Source organism: Euprymna scolopes, chromosome 14 (genome assembly GCF_053919585.1).
Source record: "Euprymna scolopes isolate OS-2025 chromosome 14, ASM5391958v1, whole genome shotgun sequence".
Lineage (NCBI taxonomy): Eukaryota > Metazoa > Mollusca > Cephalopoda > Sepiida > Sepiolidae > Euprymna > Euprymna scolopes.
Window position 1 is genome coordinate 115,478,482 of NC_136495.1, and position 15,000 is coordinate 115,493,481.

The window sequence follows — 15,000 nt, forward strand, 5'->3', positions numbered from 1 at the left end:
TGCATATGACGAGGTCTCTATTCTGCTGGAAAACAACCTGCATGTTGAAAATAGATGCGTTCAGAGAAAGAAATACTCACATCTTCGTTTGACGTCTGCAAAGAGTCACCATCCTTTGCATTTGCACAGGTTCCATATCCCAACTTCGACTGAGAATAGAAAAAAAAAAAAGGAAAAGAAAAGAAAAGAGAAAGAAAGAAGAAAGATGAGAAAAAAAAACAACTAAAAAAAAAAAAAAACAGCAGGAACGTTTAGATAGACTGGAAAAGTAAAAAAGATAAAATATCAATAACCAATGCGTATTTATTTACTTATTGGTTTTAATTTACGCAAAAAAAAAGAAAGAAAAAAACACACACCATAAAATTCATAAATACACGCGCTTATACACATAAATCTACACAGACTAGAACCACCAACGCTGGGATTCTCCTACCTCTTTCTAGTTGTTGTTGTTGTTGTTGCTGTTGTTGTTGTTGTTGTTGTTAAATATTCTAACGTTACCGAAAGTATGTCAGTTTACTTAGTACCCCTTTAGCCAATAAATACTGAAAGTATCCTTCGATCCCACCCTCTAAATTTATTTTAGGAAAATCGCTCCGGACAAGGCATGAAGTCGCTTAATTTAAGAAACTGAAAAATACATTGCTCCAAGGTAACAAACTAGCCAACAATAAATGTTTGATATATAGAATCTTATCCTCCAAAAAAGCACCCCTCCTTTGTCAGAAGCATCGCCCATGGAATGTGAGAACTAAAAATCAAAATAAGGGAAACAAGACTTTCGAGATCACCGGAAGTAAACCCAAGGTCCCTTTCCTATTTTCTTGGAACTTGAATTTTATAAAATGGAAAAAAAGCTAAATAGCTGGTACAACGAGGTGTAGCGGAGGGTGCCAATCCATTGCCAGGGTTACTCCACTTACCCTTGATCCTCGTCTTATAATACTGAGTGTTTAGCAAAGAGGTATCAAGTACTATTTTTAAGTCTTTGGTATGATTTGATCAAGGATTGAACCCCGGTCTCCGACTTATATAGCGAACACTTCTCCAAGTATGCCAAATGGGCCGATTAAAATGTAAGAATTAAGAATGCTATATATATAAAAAAAAAGTAATATTATGATATGAACTTAACGCAAAATGGCACAGAGTTTCTCATTCAATTCCGGGCAACGCCGAGTCTTCTTGCTAATCCATTATATAAAGGGCAAAATGGGCGCGAGCGTTTGTGTATGTCCATGAAAGACTTTTTGCATTGGGCTCTCGTGTTGGTTCGATTCGCGAGAAGTTCCCACCGTGCCATCGTCTCCAGTGTTTGTTTGTCTTTTTCGTATAAATAAAGTGAAACTATTCGAATGCAAACGCCTGCCATTCGGATCGGGCAGCATCTGTTCTGTAATTGGTCCTTGGTCAATGTAGGGGAAACCCTTCATACTGAAACAATTACTATTTATTTGAATACTGCATGGACTTCGTGAAATTTTAACTCTTTAGACTTTCGGTCGCGTCATGGCGTAGCGGCAAGACCTCAGATTTTCTTTCACTTTCTTTTCCACCGTCGCATCACGGGTTCGAGCCTGCCTGCCTACTAGCATTTTTTTTTGCTCAACACATACCTTCAAACACCCGGGCAACGCCGGGAACCAAGGCTAGTTCTTTATAAATCTGATAAACTTAATATAAATTATTTTCTCTGCCCCCCCTCCCCCAATTTTGTTGTTTCTTCGACTCTCCTCTCACTTTTTCTTCAAACAAACGTTAACATTTTGGTCTTTAATTCTTGATTGGTTTGTCTGTTGTGTGACAAAGTTACAACTTTTAAGTTATTTACGCAATATCTATTAGAAACGATTGTGTTAAATATTGATGAGTATGCTTGTTAGTATACATATTAAAATATATTTGCTCAGATAAATTTCTTAATATATTGTGAACAGAATATGTTCTAAACAAAGACCACGAAGATGGCATCTTCCTGGAAATAAGCTGTAACGTTACACACGCTTGCACACGTGTTAACACGTAGATGCTCGGGACTCGACACGTTGTAGACTCCGTCGCAAAGGAAATTAAGACAAGGAAAACTGGATTCACATTTTTCCGTTGAAACAATATTTATTTCCGGGTATATTCTTGAATAAAACACGAGCATCGATCTGCGCACATGTTCTTCTTTTTATATATTTTTCTTTTCTTCCTCGCTGTGACGTCACTTCGCACACGGCTTAGCATTCGTGATAAAGAAAGTCGATAAAAATTAGGCTGGTATGACATCAGATATATCACACAGATAGAGGCGGTTGCAAATTTCTGGGATTTTTGATGAAGGTTTAAATGCGACAAGAAACATTTATAGGATGGTAACATTTGAAATAGTAGAAGTCATACTCCCCCTTTTCCTGTCTCTTCTATTCACCGCCTTTGACTTTTCAGCTATTTGACGATTAAATGTGACCGACATGAAGAAATTATTTATCATCAAAGAACCTGTATTGTTTGAATTACTATAATTATTATAATTAGTATAACTTTATCGCGGCCTTTGTTTGAACTAACATCAGAAGATAGAAAATACATATGCAGACAGGATGCCGTCAACGGAAGGTATGGTTTTAAGCTTATTGAATTATTCGTTGTAAATGAGTTTTGCAAGTTAATGAGTGTATCGAAGTAAACGTCATAATTACTATCGAACTATGAAATAATAATATATGATTAATGCGTTGTTTTATCCATAGCTGGAGAGGGAGGGAAGATGTCATATATTTCTCAACTATATTAACGTGTAAGTAACCACAATAAATCCGAATTGACTCTGACATAATTATGTGAGTTATTCCTAATTAAACCATATGCCATTTATCTAACCAATATTATCCTCACAAAAGAACACAACTTGTTATTATAAAAAGCGATATATATCCCGAAAAGTTTTATTATTGCAGTTGGATGCATGATATTAGAAAAGTTCTTGTCTTTGAAATATCGAGTAGATTTTAAAAAAATATATTATCATCCAGTAAATCTCTGATCAACGGATACACATTTTCTCAATCTGTTCCAGAGGTGAAAATATTTAAAATTAAGTCAACAAAGGAGTGTATTTCTGTAAATAGGTTGTGTAGAACACTGCTTTTAACTGACACTCCAGCTGCATAGGTGATACTGAGTGTAAAATTTTATTATTATAACAATAACTATAGATACTGTTAGCTATGCTTCTAAGAGAAAATAACCATAATAAGGTACGCAGCATAAAAACATTTATTTAACAAAAGGACAGAAACTTTATCTAAATGTAGACATAGAAATCAAATCCGATTCAGCCACACACAAAGAATACAACGATTCTAAGGAATAAAAATAGAGAAATAAATAAAGAATAGAAATAAAATTGCACGAACAAACACTTCATAAAAAGCATTAAAGTACACAAAACAGCAAATTCCAAATAATTATAATCTTTCAAAAGGTAATACGAATTAGCAGCTTAAATAGTTTATTACAATAAAAATAGTTTACGAAAAATAAAAACAGGGTTTAGCCACTTAAATTAGATAGCTTATCAAAACAAAATACAGATTAACCATGTAAATTAAATGGCTTATCAAACTAAAATAGAACATTCTCATCAAAATAAGATGTGAATTAACCGTGAAGTATATGTAAGTGTATTTTTTAACCATCTCAAACATAAATTATGAATTAAATATAACTTACAAGTGGTTCTGATGTCAATAGCTCTCGACGAATTGGTATATCGTCCTGATTTTGACTCGGTTCCGTCTGAAAATAGTAACAATAGCGATGAAAAGTAGTATTTATTAATTTAGAGATCCGAATGGGGTTGAACAGGTTATATATATATATATATATATATATATATATATATATATATATATATATATATATATGTGTGTGTGTGTGAGTGTGAGTGTGTATATATATACATATATATATATACATATATATATACACGCACGCACACACACACACACGCACACACACATATATATATGTATATTTAAATTGTGATTCAATGAATTTCAAAACCTCTCATTGAAATGAAATGAAGTGGTTGAGTTTCATATCAAAGCATTTTTATAATTCTAAGCAAGACAAAGAATACTTTAGAAAATTAATCTCCTTAACCTATAGGGTTTCGACGTCTACCATCTCATCAGAGGAGAGAAAATATTAGCAAATACTTATGAAGGTATGCACTCTATTTGCTAAAGTCAGTAAACGATTGTTAAATAAAAACTATTCTGAAGAGTATATGTATATGTATATATATATATGTATATATATATATATATATATATATATATATATATATATATATATATATATATATATATATCTGTCACGTTTTCCCATGCAATTAATGTTCATTTTTTAAACTTTATTTCAAACTGGAACGAGCGATCATTATTTAAGTTAAAAATGCAGATCATTATTTAAGTTAAAAATGCAGATCATTATTTAAGTTAAAAATGCAGATCATTATTTAAGTTAAAAATGCAGATCATTATTTAAGTTAAAAATGCAGATCATTATTTAAGTTAAAAATGCAGATCATTATTTAAGTTAAAAATGCAGATCATTATTTAAGTTAAAAATGCAGATCATTATTTAAGTTAAAAATGCAGATCATTATTTAAGTTAAAAATGCAGATCATTATTTAAGTTAAAAATGCAGATCATTATTTAAGTTAAAAATGCAGATCATTATTTAAGTTAAAAATGCAGATCATTATTTAAGTTAAAAATGCAGATCATTATTTAAGTTAAAAATGCAGATCATTATTTAAGTTAAAAATGCAGATCATTATTTAAGTTAAAAATGCAGATCATTATTTAAGTTAAAAATGCAGACAAAAGGAGTAACATAAAATGAAATAAAAAACGGTGTTATTCTCAAAGGATAATCATATCAAACCATGAGAAGAGAAGCTGATAGAACTTTGCTACAGAGAATCACGCACGCAGAAAGGAGAACATCATAACTAACAGCCCAGGGACTACACATGTTTGTGACCTTTGCGACAGAGTATAACACTTTCGCACTAAACTCTCCAGCAAGAAACAATGCTGCTCTAGCCAAAAACACAGCCGGGAGAACTAGGCTTAAGATGCTTAAACCATGATCGGTCCTGACCGACGGAGTTCTAGTATACTATTTAATTGCATCAAAAGCAATCTCGGTGACATACGGTCCTGTGTGAATAGATGTTAATGTGAGAGTAAAACTAGCCGGAAAAAATGTAATAATGTTTTAAAGAGAACGAAACGAATGCGTATTTTCTGAAAACACACGTCAGAAATTGGCTTAAGTATCTGGCAGAACAGATGAGAATGTGAAGCTTTTGGTTCAGAAAGAAAATGCATCGTCTTGATGTGAAACTATTACACATCATAAACAACACGAGCCATAACTCAACATGGATTATCTAAAGTAAACAAAGAAACGTTTTATATTATAAAAAGAAAGGCAATAATGACAAAGTCGATTCATACAGAGGCAATTATTTTCGATAGAAAATTTGTTAAGACAATGAAAAATCATGTGTTGTTTAGCGATCAGTGTTCAAAGTGTTCAAGATTTAATAGAGATTTAATGCACATTATTATTTTGATTGCCGTCTTTTGAATTTGAATGTGGCAGTGGGTACAATATCAGTAAGTATTGTAGAGGTGTGTGTGTCTATTAGTTTGCTTGTTTTGTTAGTGAAAGAATGCGCGTGTGAACTGTGTACATGTGCTCTTTTAACAGTTTTCATATGCTGTCGCTATGTTTAGTAGATTATGCGTGTTATTTGCCGATGACCCTTTCAGTCTCAAAGGGCTTAGGCAGGATCGTGTCATACGCACACACGTGGTGTCTCAGGAAGAAAATAATAAAGATAAAGAAAAACGTTGTTTTTCGACTTTAATACTCTGCGTGATATATGAAAGTGGATATTTCTTGAGCTGTGATTGGTTACACAACAACAACAACAACAACACCAATAAAAACTGTGGATTAGAGCTTTTTGTTCAACCAGGAGTCGATATGTAAAAAAAAAAAAAATCGCTTCTGCTGCTTCTAACAATATTACTATTCATTAGGGACTACATATTCAGATTAAAAAATGTTACTTTTTGTTAAGTAAGCTGAATTGTTCAATTTTAGCTAGGTGTTCAATTTCTTACTGAACACAAGAGTTGATGTAATATAATTTCTCTCTAAAGCTTTTGAATTCAAAATCATTCAGTTACATATATTACTTAGAAATCAAATTCTCAGATCATAAAAATTAATGTTGAAAAATTTATTAGTTCAATTTTTAGAGAGGAATTCATTTCATGCAAGTTTAACATAAAATTATTCTCCTGTTTGAAAGTCTAATATGACGTTTGCAAACAATGTTATATTTCTGGTATCAAATTACTTTTCAATAAATCCAATACGATGACCGTTTTATGTTAAACATATATATTACAATTATTAATATTATCTAAGTATATATATATATATATATATATATATATATATATATATATATATATATATATATATATATATGTTGGTTTATTAATTATACAGAAGTTCAAAAGAATATTGGTACCGTCGGTTTCAAGCCAAACACAACGGGAAACCGTTAATCGTAACACGTAAATGATGTTCAGCTCCCGTCAGCCATCTTGTTTTCTGCCTTTTAAATTTAAAATGGAATTCACTTAAACAAACACTGGAGAATTTAAAATGGAAGGCAGAAAACAAAATGGCTGACGAGAGCTGAACATCATTTACGTGTTACGATTAACGGTTTCCCGTTGTGTTGGGCTTGAAACCGACGGTACCTATGTTTTTCTGAACTTCTGTATAATTAATAAACAAATATTTAGCTCTTATATCGGAAAAGTTTTTCTTTGTAATCGAGCATTTTTTCGGAACTCTTTCCGCAAAATACAGTAAACAAATATATATATATATATATATATATATATATATATATATATATATATATATATATATAAATTATAAATAATAAATTAATAAAATGCTAAATAGAATATTTTTTTATTGAAGTGTATGTCAAAATGAATACAATTTCTTATTACAAACATTTACATTTTAGTGGCTTTACTTGAAAATTCAAAATGGCGTAATAAAAGATAAAATAAAAGGTAATTTTCTTCCAATTTTCGGATTTGTTATCATGCCCAAATTCATTATATATTTTTTTAATGGATTGATAATTGTTATTTTTTTCTGACGAGTTAAGGGCAGAATAGATTCATTGACTGATATAATAATCAAGTGAATGATTTTTCGCTACGAAACAGTTGTTGTCAAGAATTGTGAATGTCAACGTAATTAAAGGAATAAATTGTAAGATGGTCAACAATGAAATTTTGAATATAGACATTTATCATTTATTTATATATATATAAGTGTTTATGTCTATGTGTGTCAGAGAGTTCGTTCCCTACGGATTCGAAAACGGTTAAGCCGATTTTTATGAAATTTCACATGGACGTACTTTATGTACCTAGCAGTATTCCTAGATAGGTTTTGTATCGGCATTTCTTCGATAATCGATAATTGAAATAATCCGAATAAAGAATGAACAGGCGATTTGACCAAAGCTAATACCTTACACAGCCTAACATAACAAGTGCTTTTAATAAGTTTCATTAACACACAAGCCGAAAGGTCCAATATATAAAATCAACAGTAGGTTCTTTGATATGAGAAGTGACGCGTTAGAAATGAATGTTTCTGTTTAAAGCACAATTGAACCATGATACACAGCACAAGCAATGAGGCCAGGCATCTAAAACCAAAAGTAGTTTCTTTGATATGACAGAAGCGCGTTCAAAAAGAATACTAATGTTTAGAGCACAATTGAATCCTGTTTTCTTTCTTGTTGGAAGGAATCCTCCGTTGTTTCTATCTTTAAAAATGCTGGTGATCGATCTGACCCAACTTAATATCGTTCTTTTAGCCTTGTCTCTGTTATTAGCAAAATATTTTGAGAGGTTGATCAACAGAAGGTTTGTTCATTTTCTGAAAAGTCGTGTCCTCTTTAGTGATGTTCAGTCTGGCTTTTGTAGTTTTAGTTCAACTGCTGATTTATTAACTGTTGTAACTGAACGCATCTGTCGGTTTATGAATAATTCAAGCGATATGAAGGTCATTGCACTCGACATTTCAAAGACGATTGATAGAGTGTGGTATCCTGGTCTTCTATATAAACTTCGATATTATGGTATTGGTGGTAAAGGTCTTGACATTGTTAGATCTTTTCTTTCTGATCGAAGCTTGCGAGTAACTCTTGATGGAGTACCTTTATCTTCTTTTCTTATCAATGAATTTCTAGAGAATATTATCCAGAAAATTGACATTTATTCTTCTCTATTCTGGTATTGCTTCTCGCCCACCATTTTCTGTATCAGTTGAAATATGCAGTTGAGCCAGGAGTTAATTTGGGCTCTATTATGGATTGGGGTAAGAAATAGCTTGCTTTGTTCAATCCTGTTAATATTCAACTTGTATCTTTCAATTGTAGCCGTGTCCCTTTTCTTCCTGAGATTCTTATGGGTCGTTCTGCTTTCGATGACAAATCAACTCTAAAAACTTCTTGGGTTTTCTTTCTCATCAAATCTTTCTTGGAGTCCATATATTAAATCCATTGCGCTTTCTGCTTCTCGTAAAATCCATTCTCTCTATAGCTCTAAACACTTTGTCACACCCGAGGCCATTCTCTATCTCTACAAATTTACTATCAGACCATGATATGGAGTATTGTTGTCATATTTGGACTGGTGGATCTGTGTCCTATTTGAAGGTTCTTGATAAATTGCAGAAAAATATCTGTACTTTGATTTGTAAAGTTGCTCGTTTTAATAGTACAACTCCCGTCTTCGTAGCGTTGCAACTTTTGTGTTAAAAAATAACTAGTTGCCAAACTATCAATCTCTTATCCTAGGGTTACAGTTTCTTTAATCTTGATAAGTGGTGACTCGTTAGTAAAAAAGTACGCTCATTTATGCATAAATATTGCGGGAAAGGTATGAACTCCCAATAAAGCATCGGCTATGGTATGTTACTAGGTGCCTTCAATAAGTTTCCAGACTTTTTAGTATGGATACTTTTATTGCTAGTACACATAGGAAACTCTAGTCCCATTCGAAATAATCTCCTCCGGCTGCAATGCACTTGTTACACAATTTCAACAACAGTCCTCCTGTGTGAGCGTGTCAATGACTCTCGTCACAGCCTCGTTCACCTCTTCAATTGTCTCATAATGGCAGCTTCTAAGGTTTTACTTGAGCTTACGGAATAGCTAAAAGTCACAGTGAGCAAGTTCTGGACTATAGGGAGGCTGAGGAACTGCTTTGATGCCCATCTTGATCAAATAGTCTGTGACAAGGATGGAGGTGTGGATTGGTGCATTCACACAAATCTTCCGCATCTTCAGTTCCTCGCGAATAATTGTGCGTACAGTTCCCTTACTGATATCAAACTGGACTTATTGTCTCTATAGACATACGACGGTCCTTATCCGTGAAATTCTTTATTTGGCCACTCAACTCTGGTGTTCTGAGTTGCTTACTCCTCCCATACCTCTCATCATCCCTCACATACTCCCTGCATTCCTTGATTCTCTTATGCCATTCAAAAATTAATGCTCGATTCAAGCAAGATGGCCCAAAAGCAGTCTGAAATATTTCATACGTTTCTGCGACATTTTTTCCAAGTTTAAAAGAGAATTTTATTGCATATTGTTCTTCTAACGTGTCCTCACGCCCAGATTGTATTTTTGAAGTTCACTAGCTGTGACAATCAGACTGTAGTAGGGTGTATTCCAATTTCTGCCGTAGCTGTTCATTTAAACCTGAAATTATAATAATTGGTCAGTCGTCTCATAAGATGTATAGCAATAACATACTGAATTTTTCAAGAGTCTACGACAATTTTAAATACCTGTACAAAAAAGTCTGGGAACTTATTCAACGCATCTCATATATCGGATTTAGTATGTCTCTTTACACACTAATAACTTGAGGAAAAATATGAAAAGGCAAATTTCCCTAATAATGGGTGAATAACAACTTATCTTCAATGAATCTTATACAATAAATTGTGTACAATACGTATTGCAACAATGCACAGTTTTACACACGTTTATACACGTAGACCCAACACGTTGTAGCAGAGTACATCACAAGGAACATAGGACAAGTAATAACTGGACTCCCCTTTTTTGTAACAACGACATTTCATCATTATCCCGCCACGTGTAACTTCTCGTTACAGCTGTGACGTCATCTACTTTAACGTAATCTCAAACGTCTTCGTCGTTTCTAACGTGATCTCTCTCGTTTTTCTTTTTCCTTACCGTGACGTCATTTCGCACACGACTCAGTATTTGCATATGCGCGTCTGCGCTCCGTTACAGTATTGTATTTCCTTATTCAATAACCCCGTGTGGTTAATCCGCCGTAAAAGGAAGGTGTAAAATGACGCTTTTTACTCAATAAACAATGCTTAATGAATCGTTTATAATTTTTATTTTGAATGGTAATGTGTAAGAAAACGCTGGTGTGCTGTAAAATAAACAAAAGAAACTTTTAATTATCCTTACTAATTTTTCAGATAATGCAAATCCATGCATTTAAAATTTAAAATTTAAAATCGAAACAACACACACGCACACACACACACACACACACACACACACACACACACACACACACACACACACACACACACACACACAGCGATTGTACTTTACTCACGGGTGTCAGTGATGGTTGAGGTAAGCCGCAGACAGAGTTCCCGCCGTTTCCAGCATAAGAATTCGACTGTAGAAAAACACGAGAGAAAAATAAAATCAGAATGCGAGGATTAATAGATAAACGAAGACAGATAAAAACAAGTATGTTTAGCTGTTTGCGTGAACAGGATTAGCAAAATTGTGAAATGTATATATACTAGAAAAATATGACCCGTTGGGTCACCCATTTTGTTCGGATTAGAATGTTTAACCAGGAAAATGTGAGTTTGTAAAGCCAGTGCACACATACACACACGCACACACACATACACACATATATATGATAGATTCCCCTGTTTATTTAGACGTATGAGCTTCCACCACAACAACTTGTTGCTCGGAAATTTACACTGATGATTTGGTATCAGTGGTGAAGACTTTGTGTAGAACCAGCCACACTTTTTGATCTTACTGCTAACCTTTGTCGGTGTAGATGACTGCCACAGGACACAATATACAGTAGACCACAGGTTTTTACATCAAAGTTTCCTTCTCCTGTCTTAATGAAGACTAGGAGATACATCTCTCCAAGTGAATTAATGCGCCCACAGATTACAACCTGGAAATTTTTCGACTCGGCGCGGTACATACAGTGCCTAGCCTTCCAAAATGGTCACCCATCTGGTACTAGCCAGACTCAATTTTGCTTAACTTCGGTGATCTGGCGAGAACCGGTGTGTCAATATATATATATATATATATATATATATATATATATATATATATATATATATATATCCCAGGTTAAAAATATCCAAAAGTAAAAACCATTGAATTCCAATAAAAAGAGCAAAGTATTATTTTATTAGATTTAGATAAACACATTTACCATTAGTCGCGACAATAAATCTACTGTTTCAGTCTAAAAAGACAAAGTAAGCCTCTAGTTTTAGTCGAGGAATGTTTTTGTCGCCTGATGAACTCTTTTTAGACAGAAACACTAGATTTATTATCGTAACTAATGGTAAATGTGGTTACATAAATGTAATAAAATAATTATATATATGCATACACACATATACATATATGCATATATATGTATTTATATATATACATACATATATATAGACATCTTTCTCAGTCTACGAGTTATATAGTATTATTACTTGTGATGATATTTCCTCTTGTTGATGTAAACAATGAACTATTTATATCTTCAATTTTATACAGTTATGTAGTTAGTTTTATTAAGAGATTAATAGAGACAGATAGAAATAGATTAAGCAAAAAAGAAAGAAAGGGAGTGAGAGAGAGAGAGAGAGAGAGCGAGAGAGAGAGTGAGAGAGAGTGTGTGTGTGTGTAGAAGTCTTATTCCCCGTTTATACCCCGTTGAAGGAGACTTCCAGGAACTTTTTTCGTTTGTTACCTGACGACCGTTCTAACCCATTAGCTGCGTGTTTTTCTTAAACTGCCAATAAGTTAATCACGCGAAACCCAGATATTATTCAATGGATTATAAATTGTATAAAATATAAATAAAATAAATATTTTGCTCATTATTTTATGATCGAGCAGTTTGGTTTATATTTTTTACTGGCATGAGGTATACTGTTTATTTCAAATGAAGAATGGATGTATTATTTTAAACTTATTTTAGCAATTTATGTTAGATAATAGCTGTGTAGAAGCATTAACTGTCTGTTATATATATCTAACCATCTATCTATATAGTTATCTATCTATCTAGCGATGAGTGAAGAACAGAGATTTGAATGCTGACATGTTTTTCATGTATCGAACTTTGTGACCGGGTCAGTTTGCACCGGAAAGTATTCGAAAGGGGACGAACCTGACGTGTCAAGTGTCACGTGTTCTGGTTTGCGCAAGCATAGTGTTGAGTTGGGTTCGAGATGCCGAGAAAGATGGATGGACTAAACGGGTCTCCTCTCAGAACGGAGACAGAAAATCCTACAAACTGAGAGTCCGTCCATCATTCTCTTCTGCTATGACGAATACTTCAAAGTGAATAAAATATGCAAAATCCTACAACGTCTTAGTTTATGTCTCGTGAAGCATCTTCCTTAAAACAGGTTCGGTTCCCCAACATGTTTGAAGGATCCCCCAGAAGCGACCGGCAGCAGAACAGATATGTTACGTGTATTATATGTTCTCACACACACACACACACACACACACACACACACACACACACACACACACACACACACACACACACACACACACACACACCAAAACAACTAGATGGGTTACGAGCCGTTAAGATATACATTTAGGATGTAGACAACAGTCCGTTATACCACAAACACAAGTACATACATAGATAATTTGGCACATTAATCAAGAAAATATAAATATAAGTATGATTTGGATAACAAAACACATATATACAACATACGTTAATTTGGTACCGTATATATGCGGTCATATAGACATCCACGTTCGAAATATACAACATTTATTATTGTGAAATTCGCAATAACAATCTGGAAACGAAAGACTCATTCTGTAGCAAAGAAATAGTTTTGCATTAGTTAATTGAAAATAAGCTGAATTTCAAGATAGCTAACGTGACGTGTTCATTACCAAGGAAAAAAATGACAACAAAAAAAAGAAGAGAAAATGATTTCTTGGCCTTTTGGCTAGAAGCAAACTGTAATGTCTGTTATGATGTCGCGTTTTTTTTCTTTCCTCAGTCAGTGAAAAAGAATTCCTTTTAAGACATAGATAATGTTTTTTTTTTTAAAATTTATATTCCAATCTAGAGTGCCCGTTTTTGTGGAGTTGGATTTTTGTCACATTAAAAACTGACCTTGTGTCCAACTCTGCCTTCATGGCGAGGCAAACAAATAAGAACACTGGAAAAAGAGGAATCGATTGTTTCGAATTTCACATATTTTCAAATATTGTAATATATTTTTAAAATGTTTGATGCTGGATGATATTTAAAGATGAGATCAACCTGGATTTATTTCGGTTGGTTTAAAATGGTTTTGAAATCCCGTTGGCTATTGGTGGGTAATTAAATTAGTTGTCTATTTGTCTGAAAAATATTCGCCAGGAAAAATTAACAATAAAAGCATAAAAAAATGTATTATAGACTACGTTGCATGGTGTAACATAGTGCATATGAGCGCGCGGGAAAATATCAGCAGCAGCGGAGAATAGCTGGCTTGCGAAGAGATTAGCAGCAGCAGTAGCAGCAGCAGCCGAAAAACGTGCATATGTAAATTAGAAAGTATTTGCGAGAAAAAAAGAAAAAAAAAACAAGAGAAGAAAAGACACCACGTGCTCGAGGCAGAAGAAAGTCGACGTCGAAGAAAATGGACGTGTAAACTCGAAGTGGCTGGGTGTGGCCGGCATGGGGTCGGAGAGGAAAGGTGTCACCAGGCGAGATGGACGATGGCGAGAGACTTTTAGGTGGTATCGCGCGGCGGGGAAGTAACGGCAATAAAACTTTTAGTTAAAAAAAAAAAAAAAAGATGCCAGTCCGGATTTTTTAAAAGCATTTCTTTCTTCTTGTTTGTAACGGCTACGTTAAAATGGGAGCAACAAATTTAAGCAAAAGTTACGCCACATTAAGAACATGAAATTGGGTCAGTTTGCTTTAAAGCTTCAGTTCGAACAGACGTATTGCTTGAAATATCTTGACGAACGTTAAGATTAACGAAGTCAAGCGCTTCTAATTAAACATCTCTCTTTCTTTCTCTCTCTCTCTCTCTCTCTCTCTGTTCCTGTGTGTGTGTGTGTTTATCGCTTTTCGGTCAATTATACAAACATGGACGAATAAGTCATCTTTCTTAGGTAAGAACGTCTTGAGTTGAACTTTAACAATTAATTACTGTAAGAAAAATACAAGCTAATTTTGATAGCAGTTAGCAACCAACCGAAGCGTAGAGACTAGCAGGTGACGGTGGTTTGGTTTGGTTGTTTTTGTTTTACGGCATATCAACCCCTTTTTCAGGCTATTTAATGCCGAATCCATAGATTTTGAAGAAAATTTTTTAAATAGAATATATTTGTTGTTCTCAAGTCGGTTTCTATTTAACTCATAGTTGGGACCCTAACAGGTACTACCACTCCGGGTCAGAGTGGACCTGGGAGCAATGGCAATTAAAGGGTAGCTCTACACTCCCCAAAGCCCGCAAGCTGGGGCCTCACCACTGGATATAGTGTAAGGTCATATTCAGAACCGTGACGGATGTGGCCC

General features: G+C 34.0%; 1 protein-coding gene across 3 annotated transcripts in view; it reads right to left on the bottom strand.

Annotated features, from left to right (window-relative positions):
• LOC145293237 (uncharacterized) overlaps positions 1-15,000 on the bottom strand; it is a 284,727-nt gene that overhangs the window by 160,471 nt on the left and 109,256 nt on the right. For all 3 annotated transcript variants that reach the window (XM_080139807.1, XM_080139806.1, XM_080139805.1), the window contains exons 4-6: positions 10,795-10,860; positions 3,724-3,789; positions 81-149 (exon numbers count right to left, since the gene is read on the bottom strand). The gene's annotated coding sequence lies outside the window, so the exon portion shown is untranslated. The remainder of the gene's footprint in view (positions 1-80; positions 150-3,723; positions 3,790-10,794; positions 10,861-15,000) is intronic.